Source organism: Pleurodeles waltl, chromosome 8 (genome assembly GCF_031143425.1).
Source record: "Pleurodeles waltl isolate 20211129_DDA chromosome 8, aPleWal1.hap1.20221129, whole genome shotgun sequence".
NCBI classification, from domain to species: Eukaryota; Metazoa; Chordata; class Amphibia; order Caudata; family Salamandridae; genus Pleurodeles; species Pleurodeles waltl.
The window spans coordinates 228,175,398-228,200,051 of record NC_090447.1 but is presented as its reverse complement, the minus strand read 5'-3'; positions in this window follow the sequence as shown (position 1 = coordinate 228,200,051).

The following is a 24,654-nucleotide window of genomic DNA, read 5'->3' as shown; positions in this document are numbered from 1 at the left end:
GGCATACTTACACTCATGAAAAATAGCTGTTGATGAGAGTTTCCTGCAGATTAGCTCCTTCCTCATTTCCAATGTCATCCTTAGTTTACATTTTAGGAGCCTCACTCTGTGGTACTGCAGGCTCCCCCTCCTCTGGGATGTATGGGATATTCCTCTGCAGGGCGATGTTGTGGAGCATGCAGCATGCCACAGTGATCGGACACACGTTTCCGGGTGAGTAGAGGAGGGCTCCACCAGTCATGCTCAAAACACCTAAATCTAGCCTTCAGAAGCCTAAAATCCCACTCCATTGGATGTTGTGTTCTTCCATGGGCCTCATTGAAGCTGACTTCCCCTGGTATAGTGGGATTCCTCAGTGGCATCAATAATCAAGCTTGGTTTGGATATGCTGAGTCTCCTCTCAAGGAATGGGACAGAAGTGCAGCAATAATTCACTCACTTCATGCTTGTAGCACCTGACATTGCTCACACACAATCAAGACAGATGTGACTTACCAACCAGCCAGGCCCTCTCTGGTCACAGTTATGACATCAGCTGAGGTATGGTACTGTTTCTCATAAAGAAGGAATCATGGGCTGAACGCAAATAATGGGCACACACATGTGAGATGTAGAGATCCACCAAACAGACAACTTGCACATTGATGGAATGGAATTTTGTTCTCTGTGATAGACAACCATTTACTGTTGTTTGCAATATCTTATTCTGTGGGCAGTGCTGGTGTCACCCAACACAAAGGTAGATGATGACTGTGTGGATATGTATGTGTTAATGCAACTGTCATTGCATTGTGTTCTGTTTGGTATGGTAAGTATTTAATCTTGTGTTGTACACTGTCAACATGTATACTGTTAGACGTGTCCCCCTGATATGGATTTTACATTTGTCTCATGTGTGGGAGCTTGAGTTTTGTTTGTGCACACATGGAGGGTGTTAAATTGTGCTTGCTTCTTTTGCGTTTGCCTGGGCATGATTCATGCCTTTGCAGTTGTATTTGCTTTCTGGACTTACACTTCCACATTTTGCAGTTAGGCATGTCACTTGGCTCTGATATTGTTTGCCCCTGAGATACCTCAAGGGCCAGTTCCTGTACGGATGTTGTTTTAGGGATTTGTGCAAAGTGTATGGTGACCCAGTGTTGCATCCTTCCCTGAGTGTTCCTGATGCCCCATCCCTATGGTACAGGTATGGTTTACATTGAAATCTTTGGATATTTATCTTTCTGTCTATCATGCATACCATTGTTCTTACATTGTGTTGCAATGTGGGTGACTTGTGGTTCCAATGCAGGACAGAGTGGCATTTGTGTTCCAAGACAAATCAATACATATCTGTCTTCGATGTGAAAGCAGTCCATGACATGTAAGGAATGTGATTGTGTCAGTTGTATTGGTAGACGTGATGTTGCTGTGTTGTTGTTGTTGTGTGACATAATGTAGTGTACACTTCTCTGTCACTGTGCCTGAGATGGTCAGATGTGGGTTTTAGTGTAGTGTTATGGTACAGTGTGAGTGACTTGCCCAAAGGGGGTGTTTAATGGCTGTGAATGTGTCCTTCTGTGTGAATGACTCTGACAGTTTACACAGTGACAAGTATACTTGATGCCCATACTGTGACCCACATATCATGCGGCTGACATCGTTACGATTTGTTTTTCAGCATAATGACACAGGTAGATGTGTATTCTCATGGTCGGTTGCCTTCACTGCAGCATGGATTTTGGGTTTCTTCGATGATCAGTAACCCTATGTGATGGGCTCCATGGCAGCACTGGAAGTGTAATGCTGCTTGCAGGTGAGTTGCTCCCTTTATACTCTACATATTCTCCTGCTGAGATGTGGTGGTTGGACCACCATGGTCACACTGGTGGTGTCGACCCTCATAATGTGTTTGGCAGAGACACTATCTTCGTTGGCCTGTTTGTGCTGGTCGTGACTGTGGCGTGTGTGCTGCTGGCGGTGCCGGCAAGACTGCAGTGGTCTTTGCTCCATAGGTCTGCCTGACTCATAATACAGTGGTCCAACCGCCAAGCCAATGAAATAGAAAATAATAGCTCATGAACTTTGTAATATAATAAAATATTTTTTCAATGAAAACATATTTCATTTTAAAAATAGTAAAACATATTTAAGCAATGCACATAAAAACAAGAATAAAATATTATTTAATTTCATATATAACAAATTCACGAATAAATAGGATTTTTACCATTATTTAAGAATGTATAAACATTATTGATTATAAATAGCCAAACCTAAAAAACATACAAATATGAAGTATTACATCTCAAAATAAAACATTTTTTAAATAAAAATTAGAATTACGTTACTGAAAGTATGAAGCATTTAATAACATATGGCTAATTAAAAATAAGCAAACACCTCACCTATCTATTCACGTTTGATCTAAACACCCAAACAAAAAAGACACATTCTCAATAGTTATAATTAGTTTAATGAAAAATAAACAAAAGTGGATAAAACATATAAGTACACAAAAGGAGAGCACTGGGAGTGTCGCTAACCCACACCGTCTCCCAAGAGAAATCTATATAATCACTAAAGGTGTGGGGTAGTAGGCACTGAGGGTAGGACTAAGTTAGTCTTTATTCAGTGTCCGGTATTAGTTAGGTTGCTTAAATCCTAAGACGGGAAAATCATGGTTGGAAAATGTCCAAGCAAGGGGGTGCTGTGTTGTCATACAGGAGTGGTGGGGAATTTCCTTCACGGACTAGGTGGTCTCACACACATAATAGTGTCTTGCTTCATCATTTGACCACCTAGCCCCACCCAAGTGAGATGATACTACTTGCCTCTGGTCTGGCTAGTGCCGGGGGGGGGGGGGTTTCCCTTGTAGTCACACTCTGAGGAGATCAAGGGTTTAGCATGGGGAGATAAAGAAACGGAAAACAAATGAGGGCGCACAGCGTTCTGAGGAAAGGAGGGGACCAAGGGGGCAAAGGAGTGAAAGAAAGAGGAGGAGGAAAAGGAAAAGAAGAAGACGACAGACAAAACATGAAAAAATCAGAATAAAAATAGAAGATGAAGCGAGAGGGAGAAGAGGAGAAAGAGGTGCCAGAAGAAGTAAAAGCCTGGCTTACCAGAGGAAGAGATAACTGGTAGCAGAAACAGGGAGAGAGAAAGAGAGAGAGATAGAGAAATCCAAGGGGCCAGGGAGGCCCACACTTACCACTCCAAAGGGAATACCATGGGGGGTACCTACATGCCGGAGCCAGGCCGCTCTGGTACTGGCTAGAAGGCTGGACAGGTCTTTAAGAGGAAATGCGGGCAATCGGTATGGAGCTTCGGGCGCTGGGGGCGGAGCCCGATGGAAGTGCAATCAGGTGTATCGGGCGTCATAGTATGGAGACTCCCGGCTCGTAGGAGAAGAAATGCCACGCCCATGCGACCGGCCGAGCCCTCTCGGGGGCTGTGCCGTGTTGGGGGCCTAGAGGGCCCTGATTGGCCTTGGAGGAGCGCGACGCCCTGCGGAACCACTCAGGGACGGGGTCCCGCGGGGTCAGTCGCGTGTAGAGATGATGAGGATGCCCCCTACGTGGCGCCGCTAGCGCGCACGGGGGAGCGTCCTGCAGTGACGCGTCACGTGTAACGCGTCGCGTCACTGAGACCCATGGGAAGCTGGGAAAGTGAGTCCCATGGGATTTCTTCCTCTGGTAAGCCAGGCTTTTACTTCTTCTGGCACCTCTTTCTCCTCTTCTCCCTCTCGCTTCATCTTCTATTTTTATTCTGATTTTTTCATGTTTTGTCTGTCGTCTTCTTCTTTTCCTTTTCCCCCTCCTCTTTCTTTCACTCCTTCGCCCCCTTGGTCCCCTCCTTTCCTCAGCGCGCTGTGCGCCCTCATTTGTTTTCCGTTTCTTTATCTCCCCCATGCTAAACCCTTGATCTCCTCAGAGTGTGACTACAAGGGAAACCCCCCCCCCCGGCACTAGCCAGACCAGAGGCAAATCGCCCCCCCTCTCCGGGGTAAGTCACTATTGCATGCGTGTGTGAGTGCTTTTTACATTTCTCACCTATTGCTGTGTCGTGTGCAGTGGTTTGCCACTTTTCTTCACTCTGAATACAATTTTTTCACTCTGAATAATTGTGATTTATTTATCATCCATCATAGGCCTACCCCACCGTGAACTACCTGTTCAGGTAGGCCATCCATTACTCACTTTGAGAACCCCACTTACTACGTGTGCTCTGACCCTGACGAATGCCCCTGACCCACCAGCACTCAGTGAGGGCAGAAACATATTGGTCTTATGTATCTCTTTTTAGACTCCAGGAGACATTATTCTCTAACGAGCCTTTCCCCCCCCTTATTCTTAGTCTTACCAGCATGCACCACCATTAAAATTAGCAATAGCTACTGGTGACATGTTCGGTAATTTTATTATTCACCCTTTCTGGATCACTGTAACTATCCAGTTAGTTTAATTTCAGCACTCCCTCTGGTTCTTTTAACCAAGAGGTCGAGTCCGCCCAAGTAGTATCATCTCACTTGGGTGGGGCTAGGTGGTCAAATGATGAAGCAAGACACTATTATGTGTGTGAGACCACCTAGTCCGTAAAGGAAATTCCCCACCACTCCTGTATGACAAGACAGCACCCCCTTGCTTGGACATTTTCCAACCATGATTTTCCCGACTTAGGATTTAAGCAACCTAACTAATACCGGACACTGAATAAAGACTAACTTAGTCCTACCCTCAGTGCCTACTACCCCACACCTTTAGTGATTATATAGATTTCTCTTGGGAGACAGTGTGGGTTAGCGACACTCCCAGTGCTCTCCTTTTCTGTACTTGTAGTTAGCGCAGCAGCCAGCTGTGAGAGACTTGTTTTTTTAGAACCCTGTGACATACGCACAGGAGTATTTGAAACCTCTGCTACCCTTCCCGAACATGGCTGAAGGGCTTTGCCTTTAGCGAGGATGAGCTCCAGGCCATCCTTGCGTCACCTTCACTTTTAGGAGATTCTTCACTTTCCAAGACAATAGCCCAACTAGGGGATTGGGACACTTTAATCGAATTAAAGAGGACACAAGTAAAAACAATACTACACAGGGCTGTCCTTACTGAATATCTGAGAAAAAACGCAGCACCGAATGGTCTGATTATCACCACTGAACCACGTATCTTCCTAGAAGATAAAGAATTTAGAAAAGACTGGTCACTAATAGCCTGGAAGTGCACACGTGATTGGTTAATCCTAATCATCAAGACAGCCACCAGACTATCAGATGCCCTGGTTATCCAAATTAAAGCGGCAGAAAGCAACCTAAAAACTGGACTTACAGCCGCGGCATTCAAGAAGAAACTAGAAGAAACAAATAAGACAATCGGCGAGTTCAAAGACTACTTGACTCACCGCAAAATTGCCAAATTCCAGAAAGACCTGGACAGATTCTCCCTAGAGAGAGTACATCCTTACTCTAGGGAAGATTTTGTAGCCCAATCCTCTTTGCCCTCCGATACATCCTCCGGGGGTTACTCCAGTTCGGACTCTGACACCAGCCGGACACAACCGACACGGCCAAGGCGGGGTAGGAGGGGGAATAATCGGAGTAATTGTCCCACACCATTTACAGGCCCCCCGCTCCCGCTGCTTAATATGCCTCCCTGGGCGTGGCCCTCCCCCTATGGGCCACCAAGCCAATTTCAAGCCCCATTGTATCCCCAGCCACAACCGACCTGGTCTTATCCCAATGTTCCTTTTTTTGGGAGAGGCCCTGGACGGGGAAGGGGCAGGAAAAAGGGAGTCAGTTGGAACCTAAAGGAAGGACCAACAGACGACGAATCCCCCAGCACAAGCAGAACGTAATTAAGGGGTCCACCACTGTTGTTAATTTAAGCTCAAGAGTATTAAATAATAACGAGCTCCAAGCCTTAGAGAAAGGTCTGGGCTTCGTCCCCACCCCGAAACTTGATGTCTTTAAACTAAGGAAAGAACTAGCAAAGTTCTTTCGGAAGATCAGACTGAGAACTTTCTTTCTCCAGAACCCCGAACCCAACACGGAACGTGAAAAGAACATTGGGCTACGCCCCAAATCCAAGTTCACTCCCACCTCCCACCTTATGCCACCTGAAGTCCTGGCATTTGAGAAATCAGTGAGCAGGAGGATCGACGCTCTACAGAATACACAGAGGGAGACTTTCCATAACATCAGCACCGAAGAACTCACAGCCCTCCACGATCTCAGTAATGACTCTTCCATCACTATCAAACCAGACGACAAGGGCGGGGCTATAGTGATAATGCCCACGGCGATGTACAATACTGAATGCCTACGCCTACTAAACAATGACCATCACTATAAGAAACTATCAAGAGACCCAACAGAAGAGGTCAGGGAAGAGATCACTTTCCTGGTTGACAAGGGTATGAACAACGGTTGGATCACTAAACATGAGGCCTCCTTCCTCACCCAACCCGATCCAAAAACTCTGTATTTTTATATTCTGCCCAAAATCCATAAGAATAAGCATCCACCCCCAGGGAGACCAATAGTCTCTGGGATTGGTTCTATGCTAGAACCACTGTCCCAATTCTGCGACTGGTTCCTTCAACCATTCCTGAAACAAATTCCCACATACCTCAAAGATACAACAGATGTGCTCTCCCTTATAAACACCCTAGAATTTGATAAAGATAGAGAACATCTCATGACACTGGATGTGGAGTCATTATATACCAATATTCCACAAGAGGCAACTTTAGAGGTGGTCAGTGATCTACTAAATAGGGGCACTTGGAACTACATCACCCCCCCAGAATTTATCCTGGACCTAGCCCATCTGGCTCTTACCAGAAATTTCTTTGAGTTCGATAAAAACTTATTTCTACAGATCCAGGGAACCTCGATGGGGAGCACCTTCGCACCCAGCCTGGCATGCCTATACGTGGATCACTTTGAGAAAGAAATGGTCCTCACTGAAGAGAACCCATATATCAACCATATCAGGCTATGGAAAAGATATATCGATGATATCCTGATTATCTGGAGAGGCACAAGGGAAGAAGCAACCATCTTCATCACTTGGTTAAACACCTTGAACCCCTTTCTAAGATTTACAGCCACATTAGGCAACCCGGCAGTCTCCTTTCTTGACCTACTAATAACTGAAAGAAATGGCTCCCTTGTAACAGAAGTATATTACAAACCCACTGACCGAAACACTCTCCTTCAGTTCCAGAGTTTCCATCCACGCTCCCTCAGGGAAAACCTCCCAGTGGGTCAATACCTCCGCCTACGGCAGAATTGTACCGAACTAACAGATTACAAAAAGCATGCTCAACAACTTACTGGCAAACTTCGAGCACGAGGATACCCGGATCACCTATTGAGGAGAGCCAACAAACAGGCCCGTGTGAGCCCAAGGGAGACTCTACTGCACCCAAGCAGTAGAACCAGTAAAGGGAACCCTTTGATCTGTGTGACCACGTTCAACCCAGCGTCCAACATGATCAAAAAGATAATAAATGAAGACTGGAAAATCCTCACCTCTGGGGGCCTCCCCTTTGAGATCCCAATGAATGCCTACAGAAAGGCAAAAAGCATTCGGGATATGATCGTACATACCCGCCCATGGGAACACCCCACCACAAGTAGACAAAAGACCCTCTGGGACCTTCCCCCCCAAAGGACACTACCCCTGCGGCAGCTGATGTGTTTGCGCTTTTACCAAGAAAACCCTTACACTTGACCTGGGGTTACAAACACCCTGGGAACTTAGACAACTAACGAACTGCAACAGTAAAAATGTGGTGTACATGATCACATGCCCCTGTGACAAGAAATACATCGGGATGACGACAAGAAGAGTGGGTACACGCATTTGTGAGCATAGAAGCACCATCCGTTGTAAAAGAGATGCCACAAGACTTACAGAGCACTACATCTCCAGCAATCACATGCAGTGGGTGGTACTGGACCAATTAAAATCCACAACAACCAATACCAAACACAAGCTCCTGCTATATGACCAGAGATGGATCTGGAGGTTGCGTACGGATACTTTAGGATTAAATGACAACATCCAATGGTCAGCCTTAGGCTGATGACCAGATACCAACATGATATCCTTCCTCCATGGGAGACCGTGTCAAATAACCCATTTAAACTGCACTTGATCATTTTACTGATGACTCCCCTTGCAATGGACCCTGAAATGCCCCACTGTGGGATTCACTACTTACCACCCTTGTTGTCATGACCTTGTGTAGTAATTCGACCCACTAGAGTAGTTTCCCAGACCCCTGGTAGTAAAGCGATTGTCACTCTTCCCTTCTTACTCCTTCTCCACTCCCTCTTTTTCTTTTTCTTTATCCTACGCCTATACCTTTGCTGGGTTCCCCTTTCTTCTTGCCTACCAAACAACCCCCCCCCACCGCCCCTCTTTCTTTCCCCTCCCTCTCTAATACTTTCTTCCTTTTTTCTGCTTATCCTGCTTCCTCTATTCTATACCCCTTTTTTCTTTTTCCCCCTTTACCTTTCCTCTTTTCCTCTGCCCCCCTTCTCTTCCAGCCCCTACGTCCCCCCTTTTTTCTGTGTTCCAGTGTCCTTCTTGCCCCGCCTCTTCAGTGGGTCCGTTCGTGTCTTTTGTCTCTTTTCTTCACTTTTTATCTTTTCCTCTTTGCTTTCCTTCTTTACTCCCATTTATTTCACTCTTTGCCCCCCCTTCCCCGCATTCCCGCCTTCCCCGCCCCCTGCCCCCCCCATCCCCCACCCCCTTCGCTTTGTACTTTGGCCCGGTTGCCCGTTATGGACGACCGGGCTTCTCCCATAGGACTCACTTTCCCAGCGTCCCATGGGTCTCAGTGACGCGCCGCGTTACACGCGACGCGTCACTGCAGGACGCTCCCCGTGCGCGCTAGCGACGCCACGTAGGGGCATCCTCATCATCTCTACACGCGACTGACCCCGCGGGACCCCGTCCCTGAGTGGTTCCGCAGGGCGTCCCGCTCCACCAAGGCCAATCAGGGCCCTCCAGGCCCCCAACACGGCACAGCCCCCGAGAGGGCTCGGCAGGACGCATGGGCGTGGCATTTCTCCTCCTACGAGCCGGGAGTCTCCATACTATGACGCCCGACACACCTGATTGCATTTCCATCGGACTCCGCCCCCAGCGCCCGACGCTCCATACCGATTGCCCGCATTTCCTCTTAAAGACCTGTCCAGCCTTCTAGCCAGTACCAGAGCGGCCTGGCTCCGGTATGTAGGTACCCCCCATGGTATTCCCTTTGGAGTGGTAAGTGTGGGCCTCCCTGGCCCCTTGGATTTCTCTATCTCTCTCTCTTTCTCTCTCCCCCTTTCTGCTACCAGTTATCTCTTCCTCTGGTAAGCCAGGCTTTTACTTCTTCTGGCACCTCTTTCTCCTCTTCTCCCTCTCGCTTCATCTTCTATTTTTATTCTGATTTTTTCATGTTTTGTCTGTCGTCTTCTTCTTTTCCTTTTACCCCTCCTCTTTCTTTCACTCCTTCGCCCCCTTGGTCCCCTCCTTTCCTCAGCGCGCTGTGCGCCCTCATTTGTTTTCCGTTTCTTTATCTCCCCCATGCTAAACCCTTGATCTCCTCAGAGTGTGACTACAAGGGAAACCCCCCCCCCGGAACTAGCCAGACCAGAGGCAAATCGCCCCCCCTCTCCGGGGTAAGTCACTATTGCATGCGTGTGTGAGTGCTTTTTACATTTCTCACCTATTGCTGTGTCGTGTGCAGTGGTTTGCCACTTTTCTTCACTCTGAATACAATTTTTTCACTCTGAATAATTGTGATTTATTTATCATCCATCATAGGCCTACCCCACCGTGAACTACCTGTTCAGGTAGGCCATCCATTACTCACTTTGAGCACCCCACTTACTACATGTGCTCTGACCCTGACGAATGCCCCTGACCCACCAGCACTCAGTGAGGGCAGAAACATGTTGGTCTTATGTATCTCTTTTTAGACTCCAGGAGACATTATTCTCTAACGAGCCTTTTCCCCCCCTTATTCTTAGTCTTACCAGCATGCACCACCATTAAAATTAGCAATAGCTACTGGTGACATGTTCGGTAATTTTATTATTCGCCCTTTCTGGATCACTGTAACTATCCAGTTAGTTTAATTTCAGCACTCCCTCTGGTTCTTTTAACCAAGAGGTTGAGTCCGCCCAAGTAGTATCATCACACTTGGGTGGGGCTAGGTGGTCAAATGATGAAGCAAGACACTATTATGTGTGTGAGACCACCTAGTCCGTAAAGGAAATTCCCCACCACTCCTGTATGACAAGACAGCACCCCCTTGCTTGGACATTTTCCAACCATGATTTTCCCGTCTTAGGATTTAAGCAACCTAACTAATACCGGACACTGAATAAAGACTAACTTAGTCCTACCCTCAGTGCCTACTACCCCACACCTTTAGTGATTATATAGATAAAACATATAAAACCAAATTTAATGAGCCATTAAACCTTATTTTATAAAAAATATGTATTATACTAAGCAATTTTTATGTATAATAAAAAATTAAACTATAATTTAAATTAAAAAAGTAAGTAAATATTAAAATAATCCATTATTTACTTGTTAACATTCAGCTAATCTACATATCCTAAACAAATCACGTACATGGCTTAACATAACCTAAACATAAAATTAAATAAATAAAAAACAGAGCGCCCGATGTACGATGCCTTTTAGCAGTCACAAGCGGCGAGAATTGCTGTTTACGACTGCAAAATGGGCAGGTATGATGTACCATCCCTATTTTGCAAGTCGGAACACATTCACCAACTCGCAAAATAGGGATTGTGACTCACAATTAGAAAGGGGCACCCTGAGGGCGTCCCTACCTTCTTGCCACTCACAGGGGGATGAATGATTGTTTTGTGACTGTAAATGCAGTCACACAACAATCACAGTTAAAAGCAATTTAAATTGGTGCTAACCCATTAGCAAGTGGGAAGTGGTCCCCAGGGGACCCCTTCCCCTTTCTGAATGGAAGCAAAAATATTTTTTCAGAGCAGGCAGTAGTCACACAAAACCACTGTGTTCTCTGAAACAATTAAAATAAATCTTTCCATTTTTTCTTTTTGACATGCATCCCATTTGTTCTTTATAGAAAACAGGCTTCATTTAAAAAAAAAAACTGTTTAATTTAAAAAACAATCTCATACATGGTGGTCTGCTGTCCCCAACAGGACACCATTCCTGTGAGTGCAGCCATTCCCAATGGAGTCACAAATTGACCCCTACCTCAGAAATATTGATAAGGTAGAGAATTTGCAACCTCACTGGGAATCGCAAAGAGCATCATTGACACAGTTGTACATTTGGTTTTGTGATTCGTAAAACGTACAGTTGTACATCTGTCCCTAAATGTAAAATATGCAATAATATGCAAAAAATGGAAATGTATAACGTACAAATTAGATACATCTATCGTCTATCTATCTATCTATCTATCTATCTATCTATCTATCTATCTATCTATCTATCTATCTATCCATCTGTCTATCTATCCTTCTATTTAGCTCTCTTTCTCTTTCTCTCTCTCTCTCTCTCTCTATATATATATATATATATATATATTTATATGTGCTTCTATATATATATATGACATACTGCTACTAAAACATTTATTAAGCATTACATTTTGTAAAAATGTAACAAAAAATCCATTCAAACTTAATACAAAAAAATAACAAAAGGTATTTTAAATGGATACATAACTTCGAGCAATTATAAAAATAATCATTTGAACTTCTGCAAATATTTAACAGAAATTTCATAAAAAGCAACATTATATATAATAATAATGTATTTTAGTATACAATATATTTTACAACGCATTTAAAAGCAACAGTACTAAGGATATACTTACCTTCGATACTCATGTTCACAATATTCTTGACATCACAACATTCCCATAATGATGATGTTGTTTCGCAATATTTTTTTCTTGATATTTTGTCCAAACACCCTACCCCTACACAAAGTCAGCTTCACCAAGACAGAAGTCTAATTACTGAACTAGTAAAGCAAGAAATAATGCCTGGAGCTTTTCAACAATATAAACCTGGTTAGATTTGAACCTCAACATTCACCCAATGTCGAAACCCTCAGCTTTCTCAACAAGAGAGTGAAGCTATTCTATACAGAGAGAATCTTCAGAGCTACCATTCAAGCCCTCACACTTTAGCATCTGCCAGGTGGCACCACATTGCTCCATGACCTCCCAGAGTTCACACTGGCCCTTCTTTAGGGTATCCTAAATATCACAGCATGACTTATAAAGAAATTGGAGAAATATGACCAAATAATCCCCCCCGCCCCGATTGTACCCCTCTTTCTTTCCTTTCAAGTACACTATCTTTAAAAACTTCTGCACCATCACAACTGACACCTCTGACCACCTACCTAGCATGCTCGCCACAACCATTGTCTCTTGGTGCACCTGTAGCCAGGACACTATGAGAGTGGAAATGGAGAAAATAAAAAAAGAGCTAACAGGCCAAGACCTGGAAGGGCATCCCAGATTCCCTCATGACAAGTCTACCTTTCTCCAATTAAAGAAGAACTGAAATGCATACCTCTTCAAAGGGCAGCGCATCTTGATAAAATAACATTCTCTGAACTCTCAGAACCCAGCTTCCCCTCTGATTACTCATCAACAGTAAGTTGCTCTTACCCTCCACTGCTCTTTGCTGCTTTTTATCTACGTTCATGCAATATCCAAAATTATATATATATATATATATATATATATATATATATATATATATATATATATATATATATTCACTTAAAGATATATAACAAAAAATATATAACAATAACAATTCACTTAAAAAACAAAGGTTACAGGGGTGTTATAGTTAGGCTCACATTCTAAATGTCCAAAACCATGAAAATTATCCTGTTATGGTTACAGTTATTTCAAGTAACTATAACGTGTGCTCTAAGGTAACTGTAACTATAACTCGCGCCCCTTGGTTGGTATTAAGATTTGGTGACATTTTGATATGATGTGGCACAACCCATTCACGGTCTTATATGAATATTGGTCTAATGATGGGTTACATGCAGATATAGGAAAAACTGAAAAATGACGTATTTTTCATGATATTGTGGTCCTTTATTGCTAGATCTTAATTGTAATTGGGAATGGAGTAGAAAGTACTATGTACATATACATTTTAAAATGGCCACTACATTACCCCGCAGTTGAGCACTAAGTATTGGCATTTGTCCTTTGTTTGTGTTTGTGTTTTTCTATGTGGGTATGTGTCTTCACTGTCACCTTAACAGTAAACAAGGGTACGGCTGAATCGCTTTGGTGTGGGAGCTTGTAATCCCATATTAAATATTACTTCTGAGTCCAGGTCCTTCTTTCAACTAAGAAGTTTACATATGTGTATATATATATATGTATATCTATATATATATATATATCTATATATAGAAATATATATATATATATATATATATATATATATATATATATATATATATATTCACCAAATTGGCCACAAAAGCAGCGCGCACTGACTGTCGGTGCTAGTGTTGGGGATTGGCCACTTCCCCATGTAGATTGCTCACCAAGAAGAAAACACTGCACTCACGGGAAATTTAATTCCACCTTTTAACCCCTTCACTGCAGGCGTCGGCCACCGCCCGACGCCTGCACTACCTCCCTGGTGCGGGTCACGACCAGTGGCCGACACCAGGGAGGGGGTTAATAAATCCTCGGGGGCATTGCACCCGAGGATTTATTTATTTTTTGTTTATGTCCCAGGGAGACACAGAAGCTTCTGTGTCTCACCCCCGCCCCCCACCCGCCCCTTTGTGATGTCAACGCGCCGATGTAACAAAGTTGATTTCCCCATCGGAGCAGGAAGCAGCCTTGCAGCTGCTTCCTGCTCCGATGGGGAAAATGGCCTTCCTCACGTTCGGGAAGGCCTCGTAAGAAAGGGGAGAGTCTCCCCATTCTTACGTGGCATTCTGAAAGTGTTTCCTGGCCCCCGATCGCAGCACAGCTGCGATCGGGGGCCAGGAAACACCACTAGACACCAGGGATTTCACTTGGGGGGGCCGGCCCCCTTGGAAAACGGGCCACCCCCCCCCCCCCCCCGGGGGCATATATATTTATTTTAATTTTTTTATTAAAATAAAAATAAATGGACAGGGGGTCGCCCGTGGGCAGGGCGACCCCCTGTGGGGGCAATATTTTTTTTAGTTGTTGTAGGGTTTCTCTGGGGGGCATTTTGACCACCAAGGAAACCATACAACAACTAAAAAAAATAGATCTATATATATATATATATATATATAGATCTATATATATAGATATATCTTTGTAGATATATCTATGTACATGGATATATCTATAGATAGATCTATAGATATATATAGATATATGTATATAGGAACATGTTTTAAAGGAAGAACTACTGGACATCAGAGAAAATTTCTGGATGTATCGTTTAAAATCACTGCATCCAGATGGACTGAACATCACTGACAATACCACTTGATTTCTGCATATCTGAAGAGTTCTCAGGACTGCATAGATTCCACATTCCAATTGGAATCTTCACTCATGATGCTTTTTGAAAGTCCACCAGTGTCAGCTGTGCAGCCACTGAGCAAACAACCTTGTACTATCTGAGGAAGGCGGAAGCTGAAACGTTGTAGTAGAAATATATTTTTGTTCTTTAGTGAGATCATCTGTTTGAGTCACTTCTTTCTTAGATATATGTATATATATATATATAGATCTATCTATAGATATATCTATGTAGATAGATATATCTAGAGAGATAGATATATATATATATATATATATATATATATATATATATATATATATATATATATCTATCACTTTTATCAATATGTGTGTGGTGTCCCTGGGGGCTGCGATCGGCCCCCAGGAAAACCAGACCCACATATAAAAGTGATATATATATATATATATATATATATATATAGAGAGAGATAGATAGATAGATAGATAGATAGATAGATAGATAGATAGATAGATAGATAGATAGATAGATAGACTTGCCGCCAGTTGTCTTGCAGTTGCAGCTTGCGTCTTCAAAGCAATGCACATACTTCAACTGACGCTTTTCAACTGTAGCTTTTAGGCAGCAATAAAAAAGTCAAGAAAGTATTGTGACTATGTTTCTGCTACAAAAGGGTCAGACTTGTCTAGTGGCAGTTTTAGTGCCATAAAGAAGCGCAGAAGGTTTATATGCCTACTGCAAAGAGCAAATTTGTATTTTATGTAAATAGCTGAGTACATTAGTAAAGTCAGCCATTACCTGCGCTATAATACAAATGAAATGTATGTGCGGGTTGGAGGGCGGCTATGGAGAGATGAAGGGCACTTTTGCTGAGTGGTAATGAGGGAATCCGAGGAGGAGGGAGTGAGAGCACCAATAATGTTTGTTGGACTGGGCGCAGGAGGTGCTAAAGACTGTGATGAATGGTATGTGACAAGGTGTTTTTTGAGTGTCTTGAAAGAACGTGCTGATTGAGGGAAGAAGCGCAGGTAAGGTGGCCTGTACTGTTGCACGTATCTCACACACACCATCGATTTTGCGACTGTCTACGTAGGCTAGTGTTTTAGAGCAACAGTTTAGCCAATAGCAGAGATGGCATCTTGATGGATGACTGCTGCCGGCACTCGGGTTATATAGGACAGCTCTGACATAGGATCAGAGACTGAGACATCAGATACTTAGACAGCATCTGAGGGACAGGACAATGGCGCAGACTCTGGGAGTGATTTTTCAGTCGGAGGAGTCCCATTCGATAACTCCTCTTCCAGTACATTATGAGGGAGATGATGAGGACAGTCCTGCTGTCCCTTCGCAAGCAGTTTGTGTAACTGGGTAATAGTGGGTTAGCCCAACCCAGAGAGCAGGTGAATGCGTCAACAAGCGGAGAGAGAGAGAGAGTGCTCTCTTGGGAGCTCCCCAATTTAGTTCAGCCCCAAATTCCACCGCCCAAATCGTATTGTGGAGACATCAAAATTATCTATGGCAAAACAAACTGGTTTTGTAAGGCAGGCACCTGTGTTTTTGGTCCTGGGTTCGGCGGCCATATAGAGAAACATACTAAACGCAAACATTTCTGGAAACTAGACATTCGGGGGAGTCCACAGAGGTGTGACTTGTGTGGATTTCCCAAAGTTTTCTTACCCAGAATACCCTGCAAAGCTGAAATGTTGAATAAAAACTCTATTTTTCTCGCATTTCTGTCACTCAAACTACAGTAATATGCTGGGATCCACAAAATTCCTACCACCCAGTGACTCCTCACCTGTCCTGATAAAAACACTACCCCACTTGAGTGCCTACACCTAGTAACTGCATCAGGAATGGATCACCCCAGGGTCAACAACTGCCTCATGTAAGGACCAACATTGACCGTTGTGTGATCTATTCCTGTTGCGGGCACCAGGCCTACCCACACAAGTAAGGTACTGTTTTTATCTGGAGACTTTGGGGAATGCTGGGTGGAAGGAACTTTGTGGCTCCTCTCTGATTCCAGAACTTTCTGTCACCGAAATGAGAGGAAAAAGGGTTTTTGTGGCCAAATGTTGATGTTTGCAAAGGATTCTGGGTAACAGAACCTGGTCAGAGTCCCACAAGTCACCCCATCTTAGATTCCCCTGGGTTTCTAATTTTCAAAAATGTGCTGGTTTGCTAGGTTTCCCTAGGTGCCGGCTGAGCCAGAGGCCAAAATCCACAGGTAGGCACTGTTTTCTATGAAAAAATGTGATGTGTCCACGTTGTGTTTTAGGGCATTTCCTGTCACAGTCGCTAGGCCTACCCACACAAGTGAGGTATCATTTTTATTGGGAGACTTGGGGGAACGCTGGGTGGAAGGAAATCTGTGGCTCCTGTCAGATTCCAGAACTTTCTGTCACCGAAATGTGTGGAAAACGTGTTATTTTAGCCACATTTTGAGGTTTGCAAAGGATTCTGGGTAACAGAACCTGGACAGAGCCCCACAAGTCACCCCATCTTGGATTCCCCTAGGTCTCTAGTTTCCAAAAATGCACAGGTTTGGTAGGTTTCCCTATGTGCTGGCTGAGCTAGAGGCCAATATCTACAGGTAGGCACTTTGCAAAAAACTGCTCTGTTTTCTGTCAAAAAATGGGATGTGTCCACGTTGTGATTTGGGCCATTTCCTGTCGCGGGCGCTAGGCCTACCCACACAAGTGAGGTATCATTTTTATCGGGAGACTTGGGGGAACGCTGAGTGGAAGGTAATTTGTGGCTCCTCTCAGATTCCAGAACTTTCTGTCACTGAAATATGAGGAAAACATGTTTTTTTAGCCACGTTTTGAGGTTTGCAAAGGATTCTGGGTAACAGAACCTGGTCAGAGCCCCACAAGTCACCCCATCTTGGATTCCCCTAGGTCTCTAGTTTTCAAAAATGCACAGGTTTGGTAGGTTACCCTAGGTGCCGGCTGAGCTAGAGGCCAAAATCTACAGGTAGGCACTTTGCAAAAAACAGCCCTGTTTTCTGTCAAAAAATGGGATGTGTCCACGTTGTGTTTTGGGGCATTTCCTGTCACGGGCGCTAGGCCTACCCACACAAGTGAGGTATCATTTTTATCGGGAGACTTGGAGGAACGCTGGGTGGAAGGAAATTTGTGGCACCTCTCAGATTGCAGAAATTTCTGTCACTGAAATGTGAGGAAAACGTGTGTTTTTAGAAACATTTGAGGATTGCAAAGGATTCTGGGTAACAGAACCTGGTCAGAGCCCCACAAGTCACCCCATCTGGGATTCTCCTAGGTCTCTAGTTTTCAGAAATGCACAGGTTTGGTAGGTTTGCCTAGGTGCCGGCTGAGCTAGAGGCCAAAATCTTCAGGTAGGCACTTTGCAAAAAACAGCTCTGTTTTCTGTCAAAAAATGGGATGTGTCCACGTTGTGTTTTGGGGCATTTCCTGTCGCGGGCGCTAGGCCTACCCACACAGGTGAGGTATCATTTTTATCGGAGACTTGGGGGAACATAGAATAGCAAAACAAGTGTTATTGTCCCTTATCTTTCTCTACATTTTTTCCTTCCAAATATAAGAGAGTGTGTAACAAAGACGTCTATTTGAGAAATGCCCTGCAATTCACTTGCTAGTATGGGCACCCCGGAATTCAGAGATGTGCAAATAACTACTGCTCCTCAAAACCTTATCTTGAGCCCATTTTGGAAATGCAAAGGTTTTCTTGATACCTATTTTTCACTCTTCATATTTCAGCAAATGAATTGCTGTATACCCAGTGTAGAATGAAGACCAACTGCAGGGTGCAGCTCATTTATTGGCTCTTGGTACCTACGGTTCTTGATGAACCTACAAGCCCTTTATAACCAGAAGAGTCCAGCAGACATAACAGTATATTGCTTTAAAAAATCTGACATCGCAGGAAAAAGTTACAGAGTAAAACATAAAGAAAAATGGCTGTTGTTTACAGCTCAATTTCAATATTTTTTTATTTCAGCTGTTATTTTCTGTAGGAAAACCTTGTAGGATCTACACAAATGACCCCTTGCTGAATTCAGAACTTTTTCTAGTTTTCAGAAATGTTTAGCTTTCCGGGATCCAGCATTGGTTTCACACCCATTCCTGTCACTAACTGGAAGGAGGCTGAAAGCACCAAAAATAGTAAAAATGGGGAATGTCCCAGTAAAATGCCAAATTTGTGTTGAAAAATGTGGTTTTCTGATTCAAGTCTGCCGTTCGTGAAAGGTGGGAAGATGATGATTTCAGCACCAGAAACCCTTTGTTGATGGCATTTTCAGGGCAAAAACCACAAGCCTTCTTTGGCAGCCCTTTTTTCCCATTTTTTTGGAAAAAAATAAATTTTCACTGTATTTTTGCTAATTTCTTGGTCTCCTCCAGGGGAAACCACAAACTCTGGGTAGCATTATAATCCCTAGGATGTTGAAAAAAAAGGACGCAAATTTGGCGTGGATAGCTTATGTGGACAAAAGGTTATGAAGGCCTAAGCGCGAACTACCCCAAATAGCCAAGAAGGGCCCAGCACTGGGGGGGGAGGAGGGGGGGAGGCCCTGCAGCAAAGAGGTTAATAGCAAAAAATATCTGCGTTTTGTCTCCCACCACCACCTACGTCTTTCAGCTTTCGTTTCGATCACAGTGGTTTGGTATGGTTAGATTATACCAAGGCATTGTGGGAGTTGTTGTCCGGGAATCATGGCATTAGCATAATGTTCATTGAAACAATGTCATGGAGTGTAATTTTCTATACCGGCACTTATAGCTTTTATATTTCCTTTCTGCGCTCCATTTTCTCACCTTCAAATTAGTATTTTAACTTAACCGCTGTTGTTATCTTTAACAATCTGTCTTTACCAGCAATATCCTAAGGCCTCCTATGGCATCGTCACACAATACAATGTTGACAGAAAAGTGTTTGTTATATCCTTATTAAACCATTTGATGTTTAGAACTCCATATTTCAAATGTTGTTTTTCTTCCGTGGCGAAAGTTGAAACGCGCGTAGGTGGTGGTGGGAGACAAAGCGAAGATATGTTTTGCTATTAAAAGCTGGAATTAAATCTCCCGTGAGTGCATTGTTTTCTTCTTGGTGAGCAATATATATATGGATAGACAGATAGATATTGCCAATTAACAAGATTTTACTTAATTAACGTGCCCCCCTATTCCCCTACAAGCCTAGCATTCCCTAACTAAAATAAACAAGTATAACACAATTTACATAGTTGACAAAAATGGGAGCCTACATTCGAATCAGAAGTGTTTCTCCAGGAAAAATCTGGAAAAAACGACTCAGAAAAAAGATGGTCCAGAGTGCGCCAAAATTCTATCTTGCTCAGTGTGCAAACACAAAATGTGGTGGCAGTGTCCCACTCTCGGGTTAAGCGCTCGGAACACTGAATTAGTTCTGCTTCCCTCAGTATTATTGTACCCTATAATATTGGTACTTTGAGATGAATAATAACCAATTCGGTCATCACATATAATGATGGCATTCAATATATTAAATGTTATGCTGTTGACACATGGGTAAAATTAAATGAGTTGCATTGTTCCGATATTTTTTGCTATGGTTAGTACATGGAAATACAACTTTCTTGCAAAATGGCAGAAAACCATGCATCAGTGTGTGGAAGGTCAACCTCCCTCCGTTTAATCGCTGCAATTGGCATTGCAGATAGAATACTTCGTTGAAATACAGGATAGTATTATGTTACAAAATAACAAAACATGAGATGCACATTTAGTAATTATTGCCCATGAGCATGATGTTGGTAGTTAATTAGTAGTTTTGCTAAAACATTGAATCAGGGACCAAGTGGCAAGAGGATGCTGTTGGAACGATATGGTATCAGTGACATTTACGCATTCCATTTTCAATTACACACGCATCTTCTACACGATGCCATCTTGGTAATATTATAATTCGGACTTTGAACAGTTTATGGTGGCAGATGGTTTTGTCATTTTAATGGAGTTGATAGCATGGAACAGATTTTTATGGCTTGGGTCTCTATTCCCTCCGCAAGGCAAAATCACATTTGACAGGATATTTAATTAGCACACAGAAATGTATGATATAATTTACTTGTAGAGATCACTCACACAGATTGTATTGTGAAGGGGTGTGATGTCAATTTATTTACGCAAGAAAAGTTGCATATATAAATAAATCAGAACCTAGGGTTACTGTTTTGTTATTCAATTAAATAATATTGTTAACTTCATTATTAAAACAACTAAATTATGCACGGATTTATATTGTTCAGTAACCTGCTTAGAAATCACTCCTGAAAAAAACGTATCCAATTGAAATCAATCATCACCCCAAACCATCTATGGTCTCATATTAACAAAAGTTGTCTCTGTTGTTATGCATGATTGTTACTTCCGTGTGAGTGATTTCATGTCTATTGAAGACCTTTACTTATCCATTTTAAATATTTACCCAGAAATACAAAGGCCCATATTTATACTTTTTGACGCACAACTGCGCCAACGCAGTTGTGCGTCAAAAATATTCCCGCCGCTAACGCCATTCCAACGCGCCATGCGGGCGCCTTATTAATGGAATGACGTTAGCCGGCGCTGCGGACTGGTGTGCGTAAAAAAAAATGACTCACACCAGGCAGCGCCGGCGTATGGGAAAATGGGGGTTGTGCGTCAAAAAATGGTGCAAGTCAGGCAAAATTCAGGCCTCAAACCGGATTTCCGCCATTTTTTTTTACGCCCAACCTCCATTGACATGACTCCTGTCTTAGCAAAGACAGGAGTCATGCCCCCTTGCCCAATGGCCATGCCCAGGGACTTATGGTCATTGGGCCTAGTGGCATGTAGGGGGGCCCAAATCAGGCCCCCCTATGCCACAAAACAAATCAGAAAAAAATACTTACCCGAACTTACCTTTACTTGCCTGGGATGGGTCCCTCCATCCTTGGGTGTCCTCCTGGGGTGGGCAAGGGTGGCAGGGGGTGTCCCTGGGGCCAGGGGAGGGCACCTCTGGGCTCCTTCCGAGCCCACAGGTCCCTTAACACCTGCCCTTACCCAGGCGTTAAAAAACGGCGCACATCAGGCTGTGCGCCGTTTTTTAAGGCCCACCCCCTCCTGTGCGTCAAAATGACGCCAGAGTATAAATAAGGGGCACAGGCCTTAAAGTCATTTTTTGGAAGGGAACGCCTACCTTGCATAAAATTAACACAAGGCTGGTTTCCCCTTCCAAAAAATGACGCACATAGTGGAATTTTGACGCCCTCTGGGTCGGACGTCAAAGTATAAATATGGGGCAGGGTTTGCGCCGATTGTGCCTCAAAAATTTTGACGCACATTCCGCGCAAACAGAGTATAAATATGCCCCTAATTGTTAGTAGAACATATTTGTCAACGCAGTGCAAGGGAGTTGGTTTTTAACAGACGTAATGGGCCCCTATACAATATTCTGCAGAAAACGCTCTTCTAGTGTGCCTCCGTAAATACCAGTCAGAACAACTCAGTTTTCTGCAGTGTTTCGGAGCTAAGGACATTGGATTTTGCAGAGGAGGGATTCAACATATTCCAGAGGCAAAATTTAATCAAAATGTTCACAAAAAGGACGAAACATCATCATTGTATGTATTGCAGGTTCAGTTGAAAACAGTCGAAATCATATCAGCAAACCAAATAGAGTTCCATAGCCAAATATTTGACTTACGGGGCAAATGCTTCTCGAAATCCTCAGGTTGCTTTTCCCCACAACTATGTTATAATCATCCTCCCATTCGTATGGTAAATGCCTAGCCTTGGCTTGACTAGTCCCCCACGGGCAGTGCAAAACACAGAGGTAGCAGGGAAAACAGGCTTCACAGACGAGCTAGGAGATGGATTGGGAGAAAGGATAACTTTTGGTGAGGTGAGTTGTGGAGCAGATGAGGTGCCAGGCCTGCTATTAATAAGGTCATGAGACCCTGCTGTGTCCTAAATATAAAGCAGGAAAAATCCCTCAGGGCCTCAGGAGCTCCTTGAGAGAAGACAAAGGTCCTCATTTAGAACCCTGGCGGTCAGTCATAAAGTGGCAGTAATACCGCCAACAGGCTGGCGGTAACTACCGCCAAATTATGACTGTGGTGGTGAGAACTCAGATAGACAGCCACTTTATGACACCGACCGCCAGGGTGAAAAGAACAGCTACCACGGCAGTAGCTGCCTACAGCCAGGTGGAAGTCAATGTTCCGCCCACCATATCATGAGACAGGAAACCTCCACCTTTTCTGGGAGGGTACCAACCACTTCAAAAACCTGGTGGAAACAGAGCACAGAAGGGAAATAACTCACCTTGGGAGACACAGAGAACAACAATGCCACCATGGAGCCTGAACTTCAGATCTTCCCCATGCTATTCTACATGCTGCTCCACCACGAACACCAATGACGGCGAAGATGATCACGGTGAGTACAGCCGCCTAGCACGCAGGGGAGGGGGGAGGAAACAGAGAGTGACACACACATGCACCACACACACACACACACCCGGAACACCATACACACAATCAGCTGCAGTAATAAAACATATTTACCCTGTACCTCTCAGGAATAATTTAAGAACTACAGGAATTGATGAAAAGTGAGTGTTATAATATAAATACAGTAGAAGTATAAAAATGCAATCTAATGGTATATACATATGTACAGTTCAAGGGACACTGCCCAGTCCATATTGTGCATGGGCCACAGGGCCACAGGCCATAGTCCAAGGCCCCACTTGTCACCTGCACCAACACTGAGAGAACAATGCAGGGGCATCAGTTGGAAAATAGGCAGGCACCTCAGGGGAACGGGAAACAGTGGGGCACCTCAGCTGGCAGATGGAACAACACCACTGGTCCTAGAGGATGCAACATGCCCTGTGCTTGGTCCTGTGGAGTGCAAGGCCACAGTCTCTCAAGTGGATGACTTGCCCACATGCTCTGGAGGGGGCAACATGCCCTGTGCTTGGTCCTGGGAGTTCAAGGCCACAGTCTCTCAAGTGGGTGACTTGCCCACATGCTCTGGAGGGGGAAACCTGCCCTGTGATTGGTCCTGGGGAGACCAAGGCCACAGTCTTTCAAGTGGGTGACTTGCCCACATGCTCTGGAGGGGGCAACATGCCCTGTGGTTGGTCCTCAGGGGGACGGGGAACAGTGGGGCACCTCAGCCGGCAGATGGAATAACACCACTGGTCCTGGAGGATGCAAAATGCCCTGTGCTTGGTCCTGGGGAGTGCAAGGCCGCAATCTCTCAAGTGGGTGACTTGGCCACATGCTCTGGATTAGGCAACATGCCCTGTGCTTGGTCCTGGGGAGTGCAAGACCGCAGTCTCTCGAGTGGGTGGCTTACCCACTGGTTCTGGAGGGGGCATCATGCCCTGCGCTTATGATCCTGGGGAGTGCAAGGTCACAGTCTCTCAGCTGGGTGACATTCCCACAGGATTTGCAGGGGGCAGGCCGCACAGCAGCCCATGGAGGCAGGACTACAGGCCATCCACTGGCGGTGACAGCTGCTCAGTGGTGGTAGTGGTGCTGCTGCAGCCACTGGGGGGAGGCTCCAGCCCATCACCTGCAGCCTCGGACGGCTGCCCACTGCTGGTGGAGGTGGTGGTGCTGCTGCTGCTACTGATGGGGAAGGAACCGGCCCATCCTCTGTAGCCTGGGATGGCTTCTCACTGCTGGTGGAGACAGTGCTGCTGCTGGTGGTGGGGGGAAGCTCCAGCCCATCCCCTCCAGCCTGGGATGGTTGCACCATGATGGGTGGTAGTGGGGGCTCTGACCGAGTCCCTGCACCAAGCCCCTTGTCCTTCCTGCCAGCTGGTGCAGGCCCATTGCCCTTCCTGGCAGCACATGGGGATGGCTCCTTGCCCTTCCTGGAAGCACTTGGGGCAGGCTCCTTGCCCTTCCTGGCAGCAGCTGGGGATGGCTCCTTGCCCTTCCGGGCAGCACTTAGGGCAGGCTCCTCGCCCTTCCGGGCAGCAGCTGGGGCAGGCACACTTTCTTTGAGGCTGGCTGGTGCCCTGGATCCTTTCCCACCACAAGTGGGTGTGGAGACTACTGGTCCCGTGGACTAGGTGGATGAGGTCCTTGCCTGTGTTTTTGGCACCCTGGCCAGATGTGAAGGATGGGG